Below are 23,964 nucleotides of genomic sequence, written 5' to 3'. Positions count from 1 at the left end.
AGGGCTTTTGTACAACCCTGAGGTTACAGCTGCATGTAACTATCCAGTTAAAGCACTCAGTTAGTGACAGGCTGCAGTTTCTAGCTAGGTCTCACCCTTGTTTGTATATGACAGTACCAATATTGACATCCTGAACAGCTAAAGATTGTATGCTGCAAATGTCACCCAGCCTCTAAAATGCACTACAGAAAACAAACCAAGTTGCCTGTATAAACTGCCTCTCCAAATTTTGCCTTCAGCACACCACTCCTCTCCCTGGAGTTTCCTGATGCTATACCGACTTTGGGGGTTCCATTTTTCTCCTTCTCATCACAGCTTTGAGACTTCTGCAGTCCAGGTCTAGGCCATAGGGCTGAACCGCAGCCCCACGTGGTCACTGGTTTCAATAAAATAAATAAATAAATAAATAAATAAATAAATAAATAAATAAATCAGCACTTAGATGCCACGCTGGCTTCCTGCAAAGTCTCTCTGACACAGGTCCTGCTTTGGTGTCCCATCAGGATGACACTGTGACAGGATCTCATTTCCAAGCCACAAGGCATTTTTGCATGCAGCTGCATCAACTGTTGTATACACAAAGATCCGAAGTTCCTGGAGGCCTCTGCACTAAGTGTTTCCACTACCTCTGCGCCAGAGGAGCGTAAAACCTCTCTGATCTGACGTGGCAGCATTTTAAACCCACACTGCACAGTTGTTAACACCATTGCGAGGCACTGGATGCTATGGGAGGGGGCTCAGATCAATAAACTCAGCACACATCCAGAGAGCAGCCTCTTACTCTGCTCCCTGTGACACTTGTCTCAGGAGAGAGTGGGGAAAAGCTGGAACAAACAAGCTATGTATGCATTATCACCTGACTACATTGCACCAGCATCGCTCTGGGATTCCCTTCCTCTTGTTTGTACTTCATCTTCCAAGCCTGCAAAGCTTCAGGGACCCTAAACTGACCATGTTCCTAGCACAGCCCTGTCACCGCCCCATCTTCAAGCCAGGGATACTTCAACAAAACTAAAAGCAATACCCATTTCTCACTCCTCCTTTCCTAATTAAAAGGATCAGCAGACCTACCAGACCACAGCTGAGATCTTAGCCCTGGAGCTGAAGTGAGTTGGTGGGCAAGCTGTGTAGCCCCTCTGGCTGATTCATTTACCCAGCTTGGCCTGGCATGTGGCTAAGGGATTGTCCTCTCCAGATCTATGTGCCTTACAGCTTCCCCCACTATTAAACTTTTAATTTATTTATAAAAAGCAATCACCTAAAAGTATACATATCATTAAAAAAAAAAATTTTAAAAAATCATGTGCCCTGACATTAAGGAAAGAAAAACCACTCAGGCAGTGCTCAAGATTCCCAAGGGAGGTGCTCAGGCGTCAGCTACTGCCAAGATGACATCTGTAGGGAAATAAGCCACCAGATGCAGGGGAATTGACTGGAGGGCCCCAGAGCAATGAGGAGGGGAGGAGACAAAAAAAAAATAAAGAAATAAAACAAGAAATTAAGCAGGCTGGTTTGCCTATCACTAGTTACTACATTTTACAGAATTTACAGGTGTCTTTTGCTCTTTATATAGCAGCTTCCCAAATGTCCCAGTACCTGCTTCAAACCATCTGCTCTGCCATACTCCTTTCCAGCAAATTCCCTGACAAAAACGCCTATTGAGGCAGAGTAAAAAAAAAAAGAGCCATCTTGTCTAGCCACTGCGACCTGGCTCTCCCCTTCACTAGAAGGGCCTCCTCTTCTCTCACAAGCAAAAATAATCTCATGCACAAGCACATGCATCCCAGCTTTCAAAGCAATGCACCTCCCCAACTATCCCTTTGGCAGCCGCCATGAGGAGACAGTCCCATCTCCCTCACATCTTGAAGCCCACACTACTGCAAGAGCAGTGAACAGAGGTTATGTCCCATGCCAACAGAAATATGAAATGAAGAGGATGACATTTCACCATGGCGTTTTGGACTTTTCACATCAAGGAAAGAAACTCACACAGAAAAACTCTCCCTGGCACTAATCAACATCTCCTAAACTGGAAGCGCAGGACCACTAGAACAGTTGGAGCAGAGTACAAGATGTGAGACTACAGGAATGGAGAGCAGCAATCCCACAGGGTGAGTGTGGAGGCAATGAGAACCACAAGCTTCCTCTGGGACTGCAATGACACGTTCAGGCAGGCAGCATGCCTGGAGCAAGAGCAGAGGAAAAGGTGCACATACCAAACAGTCAAGGGGGCAAGGTAATGCAGAGTCAAATCATCTGACCATAGCTTATAATGAACAGCATCAAATCGTTGGAAGCAAGGGGTAAAAGGAGAAGAGCAAGCTCTAGAGAAAGTTCTGCAGCATAAAAGACACAGTGCATGACTGTGCCTGTGGGGCTCACTAGCCCAGGAGACTTTACACTCCACAACCCACAATCAGCCCCAAACCACTGCTAGTGCCAGTGATCATTCTTGTCTCACATAGCCCCTCAAAAGGGCCCATCTCCTTACACATCATGCCTGAAAACTCAGATGATCGCCACACAACTGTACTTTGTACAAGTGAAACCAGTTGTCCAGCACACTGAAGGAAGTAAAGGAAGATCCTTGCCACTCCTGCACTGCTTGCTGTGTCCCAGGACACAATTCTCTGCCGGTACAGAAAATATCATGACATATTGAAACCTTATATAGAGATACACCTCTTTTTTTTCCCCACATCCATTGGACTTTTGGTTTTGACGGGCCTCAACCCAGCACAGGGCGTATCAGCCAGTTGTGTGGCCACAGGTGACAGTCTGCTGCAACCCCACAATTGGTGGGACAAGGGGAACCCATGGGGATGGATGTGACCACGCTTCCAGTTGGATGGCTGAGCCCACACAGTCTGCTTCTAAAAAGGTTTCAACAGGAAGGGACTAAAAGTAAAAGGCTGTCCCATAGTCACAGTCCCAGAGCAGCTGTTGTATGTGCAAGAACAAGAAAGATTATGATTGCAGACAGATGAGTTGCACCATGAAGAATGATGATAGAGATGTTTTTCCTTTCTTTGTCCTCAGGGTGCTTCCCTGAGTCACCGGGTACCCACTCCCCAAAGAGGCCATCAACCTGCACCCTCTTCTAGTTCTGCATGCTTTTCCAAGGAGGGAGGAATGCTTGATTTGATGCAGTCAATGCTTCCACTCTGCCATCACAGGATGATATCCATTCCAGGTGCAATGTACACAACCACACACTGGTGAACAAAAGAGGAAAAGCTAAGGGGAAGGAAACAGCAGAGCAGAGAAAGTGAGAACAAGAACAAAAGTGAAAAGTGAGAGGGATGGTGAAAAAAGGAGATGAGGATGGGAAAGAGAGTGGATAGGGAGTTACTTTGCAAGTGGTAGCTAAAAATCTCCCAACGTTCATGGCAAATGATGCATGAAATACACTGTCAGGAATGTGATGCCCAGACCTATTGCTGCTAAATATTTAATCCGATTGGCAGGGAGCCATTAAAACCTCCATGTCTGGATCTCAGGCTTCTACAGAGCAACAGGTAAAGTAAATACATCAACATGTAGTGATTCACCTCCGGTGCCACCAGCCTTTCCAACCTGCAGCATTGTACAGGGAAAAAAGTTGTCAATGGATATTAACAACAGCAGAAACAGGCTACAGGAAAGACACAGCTTACGTACCTTGGCTCCCACTGGAAGCTACAGACAAGTGGAAGGTGGATATGCTGATTGTCTTCTTCAGAAATTACAACACATTGCTGCAAAGATCTTGTACAATGCAGTTTGTGCCTCTCCAGCACTATAAAGTCACACAGAACGAACTGCGGTACATTGAGGCTGCAGCTCTAATGGTCCACACTTCTCTGCATGTAAACCCTGAAGCCAATGTGCAAGCAGACCGAAGCCTGCCTCCAGCAATCAGCTTCTACAGCCTGTCAAGCATGAAGCAGGTCAGAATGTCCTATATATGTGTCTTCTAATGCCAGCACATGAAAGCACAGCAGAGCAGGCTGGGAGCATGCAGGTATGCAGCCCTTTCAGGTAAGAAACCTCATTAGCTGGTATTGTAGCATAGTGAGGGGATGACAGGCCAGCCAGCTGCTAGCAGGGGCATATACATGTGTACGTTCACGCATCCAGTACAGGCTCCCACTTTGCCGACTCTACCCACAAAACCTTCAGAGCAGCTGCTGTCTGTGTCAGCTCTGGTGTCCCTGAGCCAGCATCTAAGCTGAGTCCTTGCTCCCAAGCAGCTACTTCTTGGAGCTTTGCAAAGTAGAAGGATTATGTTTGGGCAAAGCTTTTGCAGTTTCAAACTACACCTCCATTCTGACTCAGAGGCAAATCTGGCCACTCAGAGAATCTGTGGGGAAAGAAACCAACTTTCTTCTTTATTTTTTTTGTATGGTTCAAACTAACTAATTTTTAGAACGAAGGTGTTTAGTGCAGGGCGTATTTATTTATTTAGGAATAATGTAACATTTTAAGTTTTCCAAAGCTAACTTCTGCTCTGTTGTAGAGATATCCAGACCAAGTTCCTCACCATTGTCCAATACATCAGCAACAGGAGTGCAATTCTTCCTAAAGACTCTGCAAGTCCAGGGCACTTGGTTGATTCACCGTGCTGGCACTGACAAGTCAAACTGCATGAGCCCAGCAGCTGCCTTCCAAAAATTAATAGACAAATAAATAAATACCTAAGAAGTTTACTCTTGTGACAGAAATGTAGGGAAAAGCAATATGCCCCAAACTTGTTGCATAGATGATGTGAGATTTGACTCTATGCAAAGCCCCATATCATGCAGGACATCTGCAAACCGAATATTGGCTGCAGCACCTTGGAAGTCTGGGATGAAGGCTTTGCAGGAGACATAGCACCAAGATCTTCTCTAGGCATAGATCTTGTAGGACTCATCATAGACTGGTATTCACCAGCATAAATCTCCCATCATATTCCCCTTTATGTATTTCTGGCTGCTTCCCTGTCCCTGTCGCAGCTGTTCAAGGAGCTGACTTCATCAGAATATGCTTTGTGAAGTGCTTTTCTGCGCTGAACGATGCTTTTGCTTTATTTCTTTCAGTAAGTGCCAAACCACTGAAGGATGCCAAGGGTAGAGCTCTGAAAGTCAAGACCAAGTAAAGAGTAAGTATTTTTCTATGGCATCATCAGCCTGAAGAGCCTCAGGGCACCTCACAAACACAAAAGAAAGTGTGACTTTTGAATACAGCTGTATTGGGGGGGATGTCCATCAGCTCACAGATGAATAGGTGTGCTGAGTGACTTGTTCATGGGCTCTGACAAACCCTGCTACTGTTTAAGACTTGTTCTACCCCATGCTCATAAGAAGGTACTGCCTGTAGCAGGCAAGGGAGAAGGAGACATGCCTGGATTTCAGCCACTCCAGTCAACAGCCTTACATGCTATCCTCAACCAGCAATGAAGGTGGGTTTGCCAGACCACTGATCTGCTGCAGGAACAAACTGTTGAGGCAGGGAAGGGAAATGAGTTTATTGTCAACAGCTGTTGATTAACTGAGTAGGAGCCACTGCACGGAAAAGTCAGATATGGAACCCTGCTGACCTGCCTCCAATCTTTACCACAAAGACAAGCCTCCCTGTAGTCTAGGAGAGCATAGATCCACTTGCACACAATGCTTCAGCCTTTGACTTAAAAAGTGCTCTTCTAAGGTCATGGTAAGAACCTGTTTCTCTGATCCTGGGGTCCAGTCACTCTTTGACCTCCCTCTTAAAATTGCCCAGGAACTAGCTGTGTCACTGGGACACTGTCATCATCAGAGAGGGAACTAAACTGAAGCATTTATTTTATAAACAAACCTCTAAACAGGTATTACAAAATAATACATTTAGGATGCTCTTCACATCAGGCTCCAGAGCACCATTTACCCAGAGAGACTGGAGGCACTGGCTGAGATACTGCACTGGCTTATGGCTCCATTTTTTATTCTCACCTTTTTATTTCACTTTGAAATGCACTGTCTTAAAAGCAGACCAGAAAATTAATATTTCCATGTACAGAATACCATCCTAGCATCTGAAAATTGACTTTATCTGAAAAAATGTGCAAAATCTCATAAGTACAACTGTATAAGAATCACTATGATAAAAGCTCATGCTTCATGATATTTTCCTGTGCCTCTCAAAATGACGAGATACAGTACCGCATAGAGACTTCTTCTTTTTCCTCAAGCTAATTAAGATATTTCATACCCCAAAAAAAGAATCACACCAAAGGGGCAAAAAAAAACCAGCTAATGCACACTCTGCTGGAACTAGCTCTTTACTGCATTTTTGCAAGAAGCACGAATTTCATCCATAGTCCCTTCATTGCAAAAGGCAGCATTCAAATAGATCCATAATCAAAGACAAAAATATAATTAAACAGAAACATTAACAAATATGTCCTGAACAAACAGCCTCCAAGGATAAAGCACCACAGCACTGGTGTGGATGCACTCATTTAGATGCTCGCAGCCTTTTAAAGACTATGAAATCATAAGGAATCTTGATGAAACAAGAACGGTTTCCTGATGCCCACGTCACCTCCCGAAAGGCAAGTGTCTCATGTCATCTCTGAGTATATATATTCTCCAATGATTCCCCCATGCCCTCTTAGCCTCCTTGTCACCCGACACCTAGATTTCTCCTTCATACAGATCCCACTTTTCCCACCTTTAGCTAAGAGCCCACCTTCTTCCAGATCTGCCCTTAGTCACTAAAGACAGTAATTGGACCCTGTTCCTCTTTATAACAGCCCATTTTGGATTTGCAGTGTTAGGTGTCCACCCACAGTTGTCTTCCCTCTAGATTGAATATGCCTGGCTCTCTTAGCACATTTCTACGTTACTTGGTGTCTACTGTCATCTACCTTTCTCCCCTTGCTTGCTCCCCCTCTAGCCCACAAACTATCTTTTTCAAAACCACACCCAAACGCAGACGCAACACTACACAATCCCAACCAAAAGGACGGGTAAGAAATGATCTACAGGTCCTGCAAACCAGAGAGAGTGGACTCCTGCAGGAACACTGCACCCTTTCCCTCCTCTCCTGAAGAATTTTAGACACTTCTTGTAGCAAAGCTCCCACAGCTACTTTTGTTCAAAGACTGCCACGCTTCCTGGGGAATGGCACTTTTACCCTCTGCCACGCTTCACAGTGGGAACCATGCTGTCTATTCAGTGCTTCCTTTTGTTCTGTTTCCTGCTCTTGTTTGGTTACTGCTACTTCTTCTGTTCTGCTTAGGTTCCTACACAACTCCCCTAACAGCGCAGACCAGGCATCTAACCAACCTCACTCTGACAGCACTAAACAATTCCTCGCTCCCTCTCTCTCTCCTCGGTGTTTACATTCTTAAGCACACACTTTAAGGCAGTCATCACATCTCCCTTTTAATTGTCATTTGGCCAAGCTAAATGTAATTAGTTACTTTAATCTTCCCTCTTAGATCAATCCCTCCAGCATCTTAATCATTTTTGTTGCTCCACTGAATTTGTTCTAATTTGCTGCCATCTTTGGGCACTGAGTTCTCCAGAACTGAACTCAATAGCTTAGGTACACTCAGAACAAGCACATGAAGAAAACATGACTAGAAACACGTAGAAAACATTTCCTCACTCTGAGATGCAATAGTTCCATTTATGCAATTCAGAAATCACATCAGCTTCTTTGCTGCCGCATTATGTTGTGAGCCCATATCTCATTTGTTAACCGGTGTAACCCCAGTATCATTTCTGGCATTACTGCTTTCCAGGGGTGTACCTCTCATCTCTGCTTTCTTTACGAGTGCAGTCTGATTTTAACTCCTACTATTCAATTTATTATTCACTCTGCTAATCCTCAAATCCTATTCTGAGGTATGACTGCTTAGCAAGCTATATATCTCAAATCTCTTTGATTTCTAGTGGAAATATTCCCACAAAGCAAAAGGCACGGGGTTTGTCATCAGAGTAAAGTCAAAGCACGTTCCCAGATTCACAAGACAATATGGATTTTTTACATGCTTATGCCTAGCATCAGTCCCTCACCGAAAACTGCCAAAGGGCTTTCAAATGCTGCAGCTGGGCTTTGCTGGCATACCAACGTTGTGCCGCTGCATGATGGCTTTGCATCAGACGCTGCTGCTCTCAGAAAAAGCAGTAGACCTTGAAGACCCGTGCAAGGCCCTGTGGGAACAACTGGGAGCCCTGGGCAGGTGCCGATTAAAGACCACCCAACATCACTCAAATGTACCACTGCTGGTGGTACTGTCCACCGGTTACTCCATATGCACCCTCAAAATGGGCATGGCACCTTCCCAATGGCCTGCACATCACCTTCCTCCAAATTGTGGTGTCAAAGGCTCCCCTTCTCCTTCATCCTAAAAGGAGGGGCAGGCAGGATGGGTCTTCTTCAGAGCCTCCCTGTGAGACATCATATTGGTGCAAAGCACCCCAGACACCACTTGAGCACCAGGCAGTCACAGAAGCAGGACCTGCAGAAGAAAAAAAACTTTCCCACTTCTCCAAACCTTGTCTTTCTCCAAAACTCTTCTCCCTCCCAGCTCCCCTGCAGACACCAGAGCCTCCAACAGCTCCAAAACTAGTTCAAAGGCAGTGAGACAGGCTTTGCTCCACAGCCACACAGATCACCGGCAGGGCTGCCCTGACCCCAAGCCAGAAGTGACAGCATGAAGTCCAGTTGCGCTTGTGCAGGAGGAGAGGGGAAGATGATGGAGGAGCAAAGTGATGTGCCACACTGTCAGGGGTGAATAGAGCTAGCCCTGGGCAGTACTGATGCATCACTTCCACAGTTGTTCAGCTCGGTGGGGAGATGCTGCTCAGCCCAATCCTGCTCCCACTAGCCACAATGCAGACGCAGCTCAGCAATGTCTGAATGACGTGGGTCAGGGGTCCTTGCCACTGTGCCTCTGGCTGCACCTGCTCCCTTCCCGCTCTGGCTCCCCGGTGAAGGGGGAGGCACATCTACTCATGCCCAGGAGTCTGTAGCACCAGTTTCCCTCTCCCTAAAAAACGAGAAAATAAAGCACTGGCTACTCCCTCCCACCCTCTCCTGTGCCTATGTACTGCTAGTGTGAGTAAATTTATGAGTTGGCTCTCTTAGTCCCTCATGGTCCAGGCTTTCCCAGGACCAGAATGCAATTTACTGCCAGTGAAAGTCCAATGAGGTGTATAAATCTGCCCTCCTGCCACCACCTATTCTCATGGTCCATGTCAGCCCACTTCCTCCTCAACAGCAGCAAGACAAGGTCTTCTGCTTAACTTTCTGGACTCGTGTGCCAATAGAAAGAAGTGAGGGAAGAGGCTTAGCACAACTCAAGTCACTTGAAAAGCCTCAAGGTGTGTGAATTGCCTGGATTTATGACAGTGTTTAGCATCACCTCAAAGATCCTCAGTACAGGAAAAAAGATCATTTTGAGCAGAGGGAAAACCAAGTCGACTGAATAAAAGTACAAAACTGAAGAGCACCCATCCTTTGGTTGTTGAGAAAATGCAACATGGTGCAAGTGCACACATTCACCTCTCCCACCTCTACACTTTGGACTTCCTTGAAGCCCATAGGTCCTCCTTGCAGGAGGCTAGTCCACAAATGGGATGCTTTTACCCTGAAAAGAAAGACAAGACCTACGCATAAATTTAGAGGAGAGGGACTCCAGCCAAACCACCTGAACATATCTCTTGGCACAGACCAAGGATGGGCATTTTCTGCCAAATGCTGATCAGTATATACTAAACCAGCCCAGCCAGGATGGAGAAGGTCAGCTTGGCTTCAGCCAACTTCAGCCAACAGCTGACTATGGCCAAGAAAAATCTTAGCATGTCTCCTACCATCTTCTCTAGCAAGCAATGAGACAATTCTCATTTACATATCCGCCAGGCCCTCCAGTTTTGCACCAAGGAACACCACCCATTCAGTGCACTGCAAGTAGTGCTCAAGGTTGCTCCACAGCATGTTCTTCTGTTCACTGGTATGAACGTATAATGTTTCACGTACAGTTATATTAAGAGGCACAGCTTAACCTGCTGTGAAATTTGCCCTCTCTTTACATTACTATGCTGATCTTTCATTGAATTGAATAGCTCTGGATGCTTTTTTGTATTTCTTTAACTGTTATAATAAATGCAGCACTTCTATAAAGCCAAGGTTGAATTTAAGTCCTTTGCATACGAACTTCTCTAAACCCCAAGCTTCACCTAAAGAACGTGTAGGTCTGTCATATCCAGGAGCATTGGACCAAACACTGTCTTTCTGCCATCTCCTTTAAGTTCACTAAATATTTAAACACCCTATAATAAAGGAAATGAGGTGGTTTAAGGTTAATTTAAGTCTTTAACTTTTTCTTTTTTTCGTCTCTCTTTGGATCTCTGACAGTAAAATCAAGTTCAATGATTTTCCACCAAGTTTTGTCCTGCAACTTTTATACCATTTTTTTATATTACTCTTTCAAAGTGATTCAGATTATGAGAAAATAATGTTAAATTGTTTTAAAAGTCTCAGGTTCTGTTCAATTGGAAATTTCAGCTATGCCAAATAGAGCCATTTTAAGCAGTTCTTACCAGAGAGACATTGATTTTTTTCCTCCAGGCACAGTCCATGAGAATTTGGGGGAGAAAACTCGACACAACTTAATCTGATCCCAAAACTGAATGTCAACCAGATTCCACACTTATTGCCATTTTATACTGCAGGAAAAGCAATACATTAGCCGGTCAAGAAAACACTTGAAAACTTACACAGTAAAAGAGATGTTGATGACTCTGTCAGTATCCTTAAAATTACATCATTTAATTCTTAAAAAACAACGAAATCATCAAATATTAAGACAAAAAATAACACCCATTGCATGCAGCTAACATTAAGGACTTTTGTAGCATTCATTGCAGGCATCAAAATAGCAACTTAGGTAGTACCTCAACAGACATTCCTCAGATGCAAAAAGCAAATAAGTTTATAAGCAATAATACTTTGAAATGAAGCGATTCAAGAAAATATTGTGAGCCTTTGCATCAGACATCCGAAGTCAACCCAGTCCTCACCACAGCCAATGCCAAGATTCTACCCGACTTCAAAGAGACAGAGAATCCAGCCTCTGGGCTGCAGCTGAACCATTGTGTAGGTACATATCACAATTTGTCCTGCTACAGTTGCCAAACTAAAGTATCACAGAAGACTGTCATGTCAGAGAAGATCCACAAATGTCTCTATTACCCTGTGCACTTAAAAGGACACAGTTAGACTGCCAGGGCAAACCTTCTCTCTAATTTTCTGTTTTGTTCAATTTTTATGCTTCATCATGCAAGCAATATTTTCTTACGAAACATCTTCCTTGGTGGAAACAGGCAATGCTTCTAAATTCATGCAGGCAAAGAGGTACAAAGGCGTACAATTAAATGCCATTCTTACACCACCTCCTCCTGGGATTCAGTGGTTACTGAAGCAGCAAGCCCTGGTTATCTCTCCTTAGCCTTCCTGCAGTGTCCTGAGGGACAGTTCTCTGTGGGGTGCCAAGGATCAGCCCTATGATTCCTGGTCCTGTCAAGGGACCTCATGTGCCAACTTGCCACTCTGGCTAGAAATTAAGCTCTGAGAAGTCCAGAGATCGTGGCTGGGCTGACCTACATGGACAATGCTGTTTCTTGAAAATTCAAATCATGTTTGGGAACCATCAGACCCAGACTGAGGGGCCTCCAGGCCTTCACGTCCAAGAAGTGATGGACTATCAGGCAGTCAGCTTTCTTACAGTGGAAAAATATAAGACAAAACACCAAGTTAGTAAACTTTGGTTTCTCCCTCAATCATGACTGTTTTCCAAATTTGGTGGCAAAATTTAATACAACTCCTGTCTCTTCCCACCCTAAACCTGTATGCCCTTAACATGCATACACACAGAACAACAGAGCCTTTAAGAAGCACACCTACGAAGGCTGCTTTTGTAGTCAATTGGGATTAGCTTCTCCAGGGGACAAGCTGGAGCACATCCAGCTGCCCTTAGAAGTCTTTCTCCAATGACTCCCACGGCTAGTGTTAGCTTCTGGGAACACTCCCCTCTACATATAAAAGTCAAACTTTGCACCAAGCTTATAAAAGCAAAGGTATAATGAACAATGAGAGGGGGATGCCAAGGGATACCAACTGCAGGAATGAAAATCCCAAGTGATTTTAAAGATCTAGAGACAGCTTAAAAAAGCTACCTGCACATTATAGGAAATGATAAAAATTTTCATTGAAGCAGTAACTCTGGCTTCCTGTCACAGAGTCTTTGTAGTTCTCATCTCTCATCCTTTGTTTAAGAGCGTTTGCTGGAGAATCAGGCCTTTGTTCTCTGGGAATTCACCTCCTCCTGTCACTTCTTTTCCCACTTGGAGTCAGCGCTGGAGCTGGACACTAAATAAAACATTTTGTTGTCACTAAGAAATACAAATGCTTTCAAAACAGAACAAGAATAAACCTTCATTGCCTAATTCAGAGGGAGAATTAGCTCCCATGTCTCCTGAGACTCAGAGGACTTCACCGCCTCTGGGCTATGGAGCCTACTTCTCCATTTCTTTCATGCTGAAGTCATTCCCCTTTATATAAGTAATTACTTTATATCGGGCCAAAGAAACAAACTACCTTCACAGCGTAGTTGTTAGAGCACTCCCTCTTCAGCACAATGAATAGGCATTTATATAAAGTAGAACAGCTCCAACTGGAAAAGCTCCAACTGAGAAAGTATTACTGCAGAGGACCCAGTAGTCTGGGCCCTCATGTTGGCTAGCAGAGCCTAGGGGACAAGTCTCCACTCCAAAGTATGCAGAATAAGAATGCGTCACCCAAAACCCAGTAACTTTTCTGCTTACCAGGCTGCTAGCTATTCTGGGTTTTTCTCTGCTTTTTCATGAAAACACATCAAATGTTCTAATTAATTTCAGTGAAGAATTCGCAAGATCTGCGAAATTACTATTTCTTTTTTTTTTTTTTTGTGGGGCAGTAAACCTATTTCCTGCTACATTCACTACGTTACAAACCTCTTCTGTCAAAACCCTTAATCATCATCTCTAATGTCAAAAGCTGAAGTCAGAGATCTCTCCAACAAGCTGTGAACAACGAACAAAATTTCACCTTAATGTCCTCACAAAAAAAAAGTATAAGAGTATTAAGGCAAGGTATGTCGTTAACCAACACTCATCTCCTATTGTGTGTCTCCTGGTTTCTGAAAGTTAATCCTCCCTCCAGTAAAAAAATCATTGCACAGAAAGGGTTGTTCATGCAAGACGCCCGCTGTGGGTATCCAGCTTCTGCTTCAGAGAGCACTGAGGCACAGGCACTCAGCTCCTGCAAAGTTCCCTGAGCCCTGAAGTTCAGAAAGCCTTTTAGCCCCTTTAGTCCCCACTGAAATGGTGCAAATTAAAAGCAGATAAATCATGATCCTTACAGTTTTCTCCGAATCTTTGGGTTTTTTGCAAACTTTCAAACCAGCGACTCAAAGAGAGCTTTCTGTAAGAGTCATCGTATCTTTGAAGGCAGCCATCCCACAGCTATCCTCTTCTTCTAAGCTGCTTAGTTGTTATCTCCTTATCTGTTTAGCGTACAGGCCCCCCATCATGTAATGAAATGATTGCAATTCTCTTCTGATATTCCATTTATACTTTTGTAGCATTTACCACTTTGTTACTTCCAGATGGAGTCTTAAAAGCTTCCTCCCAGAATAATCAAATACACAGTACCTCAAAACACATTCTGCTTTTATACTTTGACTTTCAATGTTTCAGGACACTATCTTTGCAATTTTAATTATATTATATTCACCTTTTCAGTAATAAATTAGATGGTAATTTCAAGTTGCATCAAAAGCATGGAGAGCTGAAGAGGAGAGACTGAGAGAACAGATTATGTCATTCTGTCGCTTTCATTAGACCATCCCTTGGGTATTGTCAGCCTCTGATGTTTCATCTTGCCTCTGCTGAAACACGTCTGACACAAGGGAATTCCCCTGAGATGCTTAGGCCACTGACTACAGCAGCCAGCAATACCAGAGAATTATAGAGGAGGAGAGAGCAAGGTGCAGGGATAGCAGATCCCTTGTGCGTGCTTTCCATGTAAGTGTATGCCTATGTGTGAGTAGCCACGAGTTAGTGCATCTTTGTGCATTTCCTCTACCACAATGCACTCTAAATGCATTTCTCATCAGAGTCCTGTGACAGAAATTCCCCAGCAATCCATCCATGTGCAATTAATTAACATCCCACTTTACCTAGCGCAAAGAGATTCACTGCAGCGACCCTTTCTCCATCTGCCTCTTGAAGCAGCTGCCAGTATCTCTACACCTTTCCATGCAGCAGTGGAGCCACTCTTCTCACAGCACAGGCTTCAAAATCACCTGCCCTCAGATGCTGTGAAGATTTTGGATTGCCCTTGGAATCAGAGGCAGCTTTTAGATTGCTGGCAGACCTTCTGCAGTTCACTTCCAGGCAGTATTCATTTAGGGTCTTTGCCTTTCATGTTCCAAACACCTACACTGTACCTCCAGGACCTCATTCCCAGCTGGGGATGCTGGAGTAGCAAAGGTCCCATGTAACAGCATGAAACCATAGGCCTTTGCTCCTGCAGACCGCAACGTCTCACCTACTCATATCACTCCATGTCCTGTTCATGGTCCACAGCTGGAGGCAATGCACAGCCACGGCTGTTTTCAGCTATCATTAGGCTATTATGCCAATCACCTGAAAACAATTTTATGTTCATTAGGCAATCATCTGTGATGTACGACAGGGTATTTGTGTTAGTAAATTATCAGTGGGTTCATGACACCAAATCTTATCTGCTTCAGCTGGCTTTTAGTAACAATCTCGCCTTCTAGTCTGTTTTGAAACTGTGACTTTAATTAAAGTTTTTCACTTGTTTCCTTTCACCAAATCCTCCAAATTCTTTGGAGGTCATACATGAAAGAAAGCATATCCATACGAGAGAGTCAGGCATGTTAGCTCCTTAACAGTGCATAGCAAGCCTAAGAGATCAGGAGAAGAGGTGAAGTAGAAGTTTTAAATCCAAGCTTAATAAAAAAGGAGAGTTTATCATGTCATTTCCTTCATTTGAGCTTGAGTTTGTCCTGGACACCTGTATATTAAACTGCTGATTCTAGCAAAAAACATCGGAAGTCAGGATTATGTGCTTGTTGCTCTGCTAAAAATATAGCGCAATCCACCAGCAAGGTGGTACCACAGTCCCCTCTTCTGCTGATAGACAGAAGGACATAAACTGGACTAGGCTTTAAGCCACACAGCACATTCCCATTGCTGGCCAAACTCACAATCTCAAAAGGGACTTCCAGCCCTGTTAGCTACCAGTACAGGAACCTCTACTGACTCAAAGTAGGGAAAACCCTCTCTGAACCCATTAACAGAGTCATCCGTCCAAACCACAACCACACACAGGAAGCTCCTCCAACTCAGAGCACAGAGAGGTGCAACTGTGAAGGCTGGTTAGTAAAACCAGTGATTATCAGCAACCACAATGCTTGTGGCTCCTCAAATCCCATTTTATCTTCTGGAAGCATCAAAGGTGAGTAAACAGAAGGCAGCTTTAAACTGAAGCTCATCTTGCAAGACAAAAAATGACATGAAATAGCAAGGCGTGCATTTTCACATCGTTCAGGATGCGATGATATATGTCACCTCCCCTTGCAGTATCAGGTTTTGGCACACTAGCTATTCAGATGCTGTGATAGTGTAAAACCTTGAAAGCAATGGCTACAGACAGATGGAAGCTTCTTAATGAAAGGGACATGATCTTAGAATAAAACAGCCCAAGGTACCCCAGGATTCAAGAACTGCACCTGCAAATGCTATAGCATCATTTCCTTGTAAGTCTCTTACACACAGATTTCTATACTGGAGATCTAACCGTCCCCCTGGGAGAAGAAACACCAGAGGTTTGGAAAACCAGTCATCTTTGGGGAGCTCCGTATATGCTCAAGCTCTGCCACCAGTCAACATCATCATGTTGACTCCTACAGGTACGATATGAGAGTCGAAGCATAGAGCCAAATCCACTCAGGTGGGGAGGGGTTCAATGGGACGGTCAGTCTCTCCCTCCTGCACACAGAATAGATGAACCTCATTATCTTTCTTCCAAAGTTGTTTTGTTAGGCATGCAAATATGATGATCTATGGTTCACTGGAGACAGATTTTATTAGATACAAAATCCTCATAGTTCAGCACCTACATCTAGCTTTAAATATTGTCGGTCACATCCATTCTGCCACGTATATCAGCATCTTCTACTGTCACTAAACCATTACTGCAGTAAACATTTAATTTCATGTTTAATCTGTATTCTCACTGCTTCATCTTAAACTCATTTATTTCCTGATCTGTCCTCGGTGACTAATGAGAATAATTGGCCCATGTCCTCTTTCTGTAACAGTCTTTTATGTATTTGCAGACAGTTAGGTATCCACCCACAGTTGTCTTTCTTTCAGATTGAGCTTGCCTGGCTCTCCCAACCTTTATTTACAGGTCTTGTTTCCTCTGATCTGCGATCATTGCCTTTGTTCACTCCCCCACGCTCTCCCCAGTCCTACTGTCTCTTAGAGGTGCAGCCCCCAAACAGAAAGCAGTTATCTAAGCAGGGCTTAACCACATCTGTAAATAGGTGTTAGACATACCATTTCACAATTTTGAATAAACAAAGACTGCATGCAGAACTCGCACATGGGCTGGACAGCAGGTCCAGTAGAGAATGGCGGTAACTAGAGTGAATCATTCCTTGATCGGTCGTTCAAACCCAGAATAGGAGTGTAGTAAGCAAGAACTGCTTCCATTTCACAACTAGATAGCTACACACAGACCATGTAGTGTAGGCTGACTGCTACCTTGAGAAGTAATTTATGAGTTTGTCACATGGAGAGTTAACTAGACACGAACTCCTACATGCTTAGCATACCAGGGCTGTGCAGAAGTGACAGAATAACATCCCATGGATTATTCAGGTCAGATAAACTGCTGACCCCACACCTGTTTTGGTGGATGAGCAATCAGCAGAGACAAGCCACCAAACAGACCATGAAGACCAAATTCCTGTTTTTCCCATAAAAGTGTTTCTTCCCTAGAAATGTTTCAGCACAGCCATGCACACCAATATTAATGACACTGTATGTGCTCTGGGAATATCGGAGCATCTTCAGTATTCGGAGCTCGCAACTTAACATTCTACCTTAGCCATTTTCACTGACTCTTTAGATTTGAACCTTCCTTGTGGATGGGGTTAGAGGTATAGGGAGTTAATATAGCAGACGTCTCAACTTAATATCCCTTTCTCTTTGAGCCAGTAACCACACTTTCATTCATCTTTTTCTTGTTCCCCAGACGGTTAATCAATCCATCTGTATTGGTGGCTCTAAAATACAGTATTTCATTGGTTCTATTAGAAAGGGAGGAGAGCCACCCAGCATACTTTACAGTCTGCAAATACCCTCTATTTGAGGAAGCATCAGCTGACAGTGAGTCTCAAAACACATACCTCTCCCCTTTTTTAGTGGCCATAAGTACAGAAAAAGTAATATTTTTATTCCCCTCACATTAAACATATTCAGTGTATGTGTAAAAATTAGAGAAGCCTGTCCTTCCTCCTGCATAGAACCAGCATTCTCTCCTGCTTCTAAGAAAATACTAAATGAAAAGCAGCCTTCTCACGAGAGGTCTAAATTAGCCGTGGTTTGAATTTTGATCGCAGCACAGTTCCACACTGCCTAGTGCCACGCATTTGTTTCTGAGGGCATACGGAGGGGTTTTTTTTGCAGTAGACCTCAAGCACTTAGAGGTACACCGCCTGGTTTGCACAGATCACCACCATACACTTGGTCGACTTTTGAACACACCAGTTCACACGCTCATGCATGTTTCTAGCTGAAAGATGGTGGTTTGCAGCTTGAGGAAGCCATGGGCTTGTGAACTATAAAGGGTGGATCTGTTCAGATTTTTTAGTTTTTCCCAACATGTAAGGTAGCTTTGACACTTAACCTGTCTGGGTCAATCTCCTGGTTCCCAGCCAGTTAGCACCTTAACACTGATTTTGCCAGAGAAAGTGCCAGTCCGCACCTGCCAGGAACATCCTCTCCTGTCTTCAGATGAACAGACAAGCAAGCCAGGTAAGTTAGAGGGATGGTGTAGCTCCCTTCATGGCTGAAGAAAGGGTCTTTTTAGCTGCCATTATGATGCACTTAGCTGAGGCAGAAACAAAAGGCTCAGAAGGGACAAGGCAATGATAACACGAGGGCCACGCTTAGCTTTAAATATCTTATTTTCCTGTGGTTCCACTTCCACGTATTTCAGTGCTGCCATCTTCAAACTGCCATTTCGTCTTATGCAGGGAGGCACCCAGGGCAGTAGCTAGTCTGTCTGACTGCGGCGAAACAATGAAACGGGCAAGTTGATTCACTGTGGTTTAAAGAATTCTTGTGATGGGTGAAGGACGGATCAGGGTAACAGCCATGTTTCTCCCAACCACTCCCTGCTTTTATCTCAAGTATAAATATATCTCGAAGAAGGCTAATCACAGAATTTCAAGAGTCAAGCAGTCCTAGAGCCCAAATGTTGGGCGAATACTACCAGCATCCTGGTTTAGATTAGGTAATGACAGCACATGAAGCCATCTCTCTCAAAAAGATCATTTAGTCCATCTCTCCTATTAACTAATCCATGTCTTTGTGATAAATTGTGGCTCATACAAAGAAACAAAAAGAAATTAAAAAAAAACTCTGCACATTCTCCACCTGCAAGATAACTCTCTTTCCCCGCTGCCCACCAAGCCACGTTGAGAAGTAGAGTACAGGCAAAGTAGAGCTCTGGCCTCCCTAAAGGCCACGAAGATTAAACCTCCAGGGACCAGCCCTCAGTGTGGACTATCTCATAGGCAGCTTATTCACATTCTAAGGAGCAAAATACGGGAGCAGGGAATGGAGCCCATTGCAGAGACAAGCAGTGCTGTCTGTACAGCACTCCCATCCTCTGCCAGCTTGGGAGAATGAGAAAACAGCACTAAGGAATCAAATCCAGACCTCCCACATGGTGCTGCAGAGACACCGATACCCAGTGCCAGCCAAGGCAACTCGAGTCCAGCGTGGGAATCCAAGCGCAGCTCCATGCGCTAGAGCAGAATGGTCCCAGCACTGGCATTGGTGTCCACCTGCCCTCTTCCAAACCAAGCACAAGAAATAGCCTTCGCTGAGCTCCAACAGCAGATGAAACACAGAAATTAATGCTGCCACCTTTTCCCCCTGTAGCTGAAGGTTTGGGAACAGGGTGCTGGTTCATAGGTTTATATAAGGTATATACAGGAGCAACTGATAATCCAAAATGAGAATTAAACAAAGCAAAATAATTTATTAGATGAGGCTGGAGGGTTGGCATTTCCACCCCTGCTCTGTATTTTCCACCTCTCCATGATCTCTTCATCATCCTGCACACACAGGTAACAATGTAAAATAGCCATCAATGCAGGAGTCCCAAGAGCCCTGCCCAGATCAGGATGGCTGGGGGCTGCTCCTGACACCTTTCTTTGCCCAGCTATGGTCTCACTGTCAAAGGGGTCACAAGAGGCACCAGGGCTGGAGCAGGCTGATCCAGGCTGGTGCAGCAGGTATGTGCGCCAAATCAGAGCCCAGGGTCCCCAGGAAGAACAGCAGCAGCTTTGAACATGCTTATTTCCTTTTTCCTGCTGAGATCTGCCTCTGTGTACCCAAGGCAAAGCCAAGGGAAAACTGAAGCATGTCTCACACACACCAGGCTGTTTCCCCACTCAGCCCTCTGCCTGCTTCAATCCTGTCCCAACCTTCTGAGAATCCCACCCAGGACTGGGAGACAAAATGGTGTGGTGGGAGACCAGAGAAAACCAGAATATGCAGAGAATAGATGATCTGCTGCTTTGGGGTGGCGTGGGTGATCGCTTGAAAATCTCCCATACCCACACCTTCCCTCTTGCAGAACACCCTGCACCCACGCATGCACTGTCGCCTTCCCCCAGAGCAGCAGGTGAGGCACACCAGGTCACCCCACATCCACTGGGTGCCATGTACCTGTTTCACTCCCCAAAGTCTTGGGCAGTTGGGCAGCACTGGGGCCCCATGAGCTGGAGGTGCCGAATATCCAGCCCTCCCTGCCCTCCCAAGGGGCAGCTCATGGGAGACCAGCTGACCACATAAACTGCTTACAAGTCCTAAGGTGGCTGTGCTTGATAGAATCATAGAGTCACAGAATCATAGAATCACAGAATCATAGAATAGTTTGGGTTGGAAGGGACCTTAAAGATCATCGCGTTCCAACCCCTCTGTGACGGGCAAGGACACATTCCACTAGATCAGGCTGCCCAAGGCCCTATCCAACCGGGCCTTGAACACCTCCCACCTTGATGGTGGGGGCAATAGTAGAAGAACATCCTTTTGTCCATGTTGGAGCTAGCAAGGAAGGCAAGGAAAAGTCCCAGGTCAAGGCAGCGGCAAGAGAGACTGGGAGGTAAAGGCAACACAAGGATGTGGGCCCATGCTCCCTTCCACCACTGCTGAGAATCAAAGCTGTAAGACCGCTCCCAAACTCCCATCCTCACTGCTCTCTGCCCAAACCTGGCCCAGGTCATGGCTAGGAATGGTCAAGGCAAGGATGCTGCACTTGCATGCGCCCGGTGCCCTGCTGGCAAGGCTGGCAGATGTGGCAGGCACTGGGCAGGCAGCGGTGGACACCACTCTCCAGGGAAGCAGACAGCCCAGCCCGGCTGCCGGGGGCTGCCACCCTTGCCAGACCTCGGAGGCCACTTACCCCCTTTACCTCCCATCTGCCTGGAAAACCCAGGGAAAGGGGCAGAGGGGCAGGGGCCGGAGCTGGGTTCACCCCAACTTCTGCCCTCCTTTCCCCTGTCTTGCTCCTTGAGGGGTAGGGATGCATCCCACCAGGTCCCTGCTGCAATCCCCTTGGGGGCTGTGCTTTTAGGGGTTCTCACAGGGAAATTAGACCCGAGGGAGCGGACTACAATCCCCCACCCTGGGCACTGCTGGGGTCTCGGATAGATCTGGCAGCAGCCAGAAACTGCAAGGCCTGTGAAATTCCACACAAAAACGGGAGAAAGGCTCCCACACGCCCTTCTCTCCGCACAGGTAAACTTTCTACTCTCACTTGCGGAGGCAGCAGGAGGGAGGGAGAGCTCTAGCAGGGAGGATCCAGGCGCGGATAAACCCTGGGAAGTCTTAGATATTTATAGAAGCTCAGCCAGAATCTGGTAGGAAAGGTGGCTCTCAACCCCTCGACGGGGAGCCGCTTCTGGGTTTTGACAGTAGCCTGGGAAAAAAAAAAACCAACCACCCTCAGAAATGTGGAAAAGAGCCACTGGAAGGATTAAGGCGAGGGCGGGAAAGGCAGGATGCTCCGGGTGCCCCCGGGGCTGGGGGGCACCCCCACTGCCCCGACCCCCGGGCCGCCCCCCTCGCTGCCCCGGCTGCCGGGGGGTGAGAGCGCTGCGCCGTGTTGCCTCCTTCCCCCCGCTGCCAGGCCTGCGCTCTGCCGTGGGGACGAGGCACGGGAAGGTGGGTCGGGGGGAGCCCGGGCGAGGGCTTGCGGTGAGGAAAAGGGTGATGGGGGTCCGCCCATGGTGGGGATCGGGGCTGCAGCAGCGCCTGCCTCCCTGCCTCTCTCTCTCCCACGCGTGAAGCGGCAAAGCCCCTCGAACGGGCTGAGGCTTAAAATAACCCATAGACGTTCAACACCTTCGTGCCCGGCGCTGCGGGCGGGGCGCGGCGGCCGCGGGCTCCCGCACCCCCCCAGCGCTCCGCTCCCTTTTGTCTTGCCACCATCTTACGGAAAGACTCACATGTCACGTTAGGATCGGGATGCACCGGTGTCTCTCGCGTATCCACAGCCGAGCGGCACGATAGCCATTTTGCATACCTTTTCCCTACCCAGGGAAAAGGGGGCTGCCTGCTTGGGAACGCGGGGTGCGGAGGGGGGGGGGAGGGCGTGCGCGGCGGAGAGGGACCACGATACCCGCTGACAGCACCGGGGATAAATGAAAACCCGTGAAGTTGCCTGAATACAGCGCCTCGTAGGTTCAGGTTAATCTCTTGACGTGCTTGGACTTAAAATAGCCCTTCACCTCCACGCAAGCAGGCGCGCTCGCCCGGCGCGGGGCGGGCTCCTGCCGCGGTGCCAGGGGCGGCCCCGGCCCCCCCAGCCCCAGCCCCGGCCCCCGCCTTTAGGCCGCTCACGATCCAGAGGCCAGCGTGGGTTTGGAGTGATGCACCACCCGCCTCCTCGGCAACAAGCGGGTTTCTACGTACTGTTATCCCTAATGAGCTCTATTTTCACATCAAAGCATGACAAGGAGCCGCTGGACCAGTGAAAAGAAAGAGGCAATTTGCGGGTGGATGGATGGATGGATGCATGCATGCATGGAGATTATCTTCGGTTTCGCCCTTTTCCAAAGCCATGTTCCTCCTCCCGTCTCGCCCCCCACCCCACCGACCCACCCGAAAAAAAATCACAGGGGACTCTCCCCAGATTCACGACGCAGTATGTAACTCCAAAGCATCCCTTTCGCCTTCTCTTCATGTCCTATTTGATAAACCAAGGGGGAATCAACATGTCTGGTGACTGTTTCCTCCTTTTAATTTTTTTTTTCCTGCTGTATCTGCTTCTAAGAGCAGCATCCCTAAACCTTTTGTTCTACCGTGAGTGGTCTTCCCTTGGCAAGCCCGCGTACCAAAATGAGCTGCCAGCAAATACACAGAAAGAGGAATTTCCCTACCTTGGTTTGTAGAAGCAGAACCTCTAGACGGACAGATCAAGGGAGAGAGCATGTTGGGAATGTCCAGTCTCCTCTTCTTGCTTGCATATCCACATAAGAAGAATAAGGGTCGGGGGGTAAACGTGGGGGAATGAGTTAAAAAAAAAAAAAATCCTATTTGGCTGTACAAAAAAATGATAGAGGATTCTTTGTGGCAATCTTGCGTCTTGAAGCGGTGCAAATTCAAAAGCCGGAGAGAATCACTTCAGAGGATATTCAGCGCGAGTGGTGAGGATCGTCAAATGCAGGTTCCAGAGTAAGCATTCCTTTCGCCTTTTTAATGATTATTCTTATAATTATTCTTTTTTTTTTTTTCTTGAGCCCTAGTGGAGGAGGTTGTGTTTAAAGAAACTGGAGATCGGTGCCGTTCTTCTGTGAAGCATGATTATCCTCAAAGCGTCCCCTTCCTGAGGGGAAAAATAAGCATCAATTTTGTATTAGAGGGGTCTGAAGGGGATAAAAACCTCTCCCCAACAAAGACATTAATATGTTGAGAAGAAAGGGAGGCAAAACGCATTTCCCAACAGTGCACACAAGCGGGATTAAAAAAAAAAATATTAAAATTTAGGAAAAAAAAAAAAAACAGCTGGCACGAGTCTATAAATAATTCAGATACGGGCTGACTACACCATTCCCGGGATAGGCATGCATACGAGACGGGCAAGCGGGCGCGATGTGAATCGCGACGGAGCGAGCGAGCGAGCCCTCCCCCCGTCCCGCAGCCCCCTCCTCACGCACGCACACAGCATTTCGCCCACCCCCGGGCCCAGCCCCCGGCGAGGGCCGTGCCCACCCCTCTGCAGTGCAGCCGGCACCGCCGCTGCCCGCCGCCTCGATGGGCAGCGTGGGGACACGGGGACACGGTGGGGGCTGCTTCACCTGCGGTGCGAGAACACAACCTTTGCCTCTCTGGGGTGTGGGTTGGGCTCTTTGTTTTTTCCTAGTCTCCCCACCTTGGTGGTCTTCCCACCACCTCCGGCACACGCGGACAGGCTATGCAGGCATTTATTACATTTATTACATTTATTATAGCTATGCAGGCATTTTTTTTTAATGGACTCACACGTTTGGGTTGGTTGTGGTTTTTTTTTTTCCTCCCTCCCATCTCGCACGGAAAACAATTCACACTTAGAGCTGTCATAAAATACAGACCCACATACATA

General features: G+C 46.4%; 1 protein-coding gene across 3 annotated transcripts in view; it reads right to left on the bottom strand.

The window, feature by feature from the left end:
• Window positions 1-23,451, bottom strand: part of GRIN2B (glutamate ionotropic receptor NMDA type subunit 2B) — a 215,385-nt gene extending 191,934 nt beyond the window's left edge. For 2 of the 3 annotated variants that reach the window (XM_009556593.2, XM_054056468.1), the window contains exon 1: window positions 22,763-23,451. The gene's annotated coding sequence lies outside the window, so the exon portion shown is untranslated. Of the gene's footprint in view, window positions 1-3,660; window positions 3,710-22,762 lie in introns of those variants that run through there. The other variant, XM_054056467.1, reaches the window with a different exon arrangement.
• Window positions 23,452-23,964: the final 513 nt, after the last annotated feature.

Source organism: Cuculus canorus, chromosome 1 (genome assembly GCF_017976375.1).
Source record: "Cuculus canorus isolate bCucCan1 chromosome 1, bCucCan1.pri, whole genome shotgun sequence".
Taxonomy (NCBI): Eukaryota; Metazoa; Chordata; class Aves; order Cuculiformes; family Cuculidae; genus Cuculus; species Cuculus canorus.
Note: the sequence above shows the minus strand (reverse complement) of the source record. Positions and strands in the feature narration are given on the sequence as shown.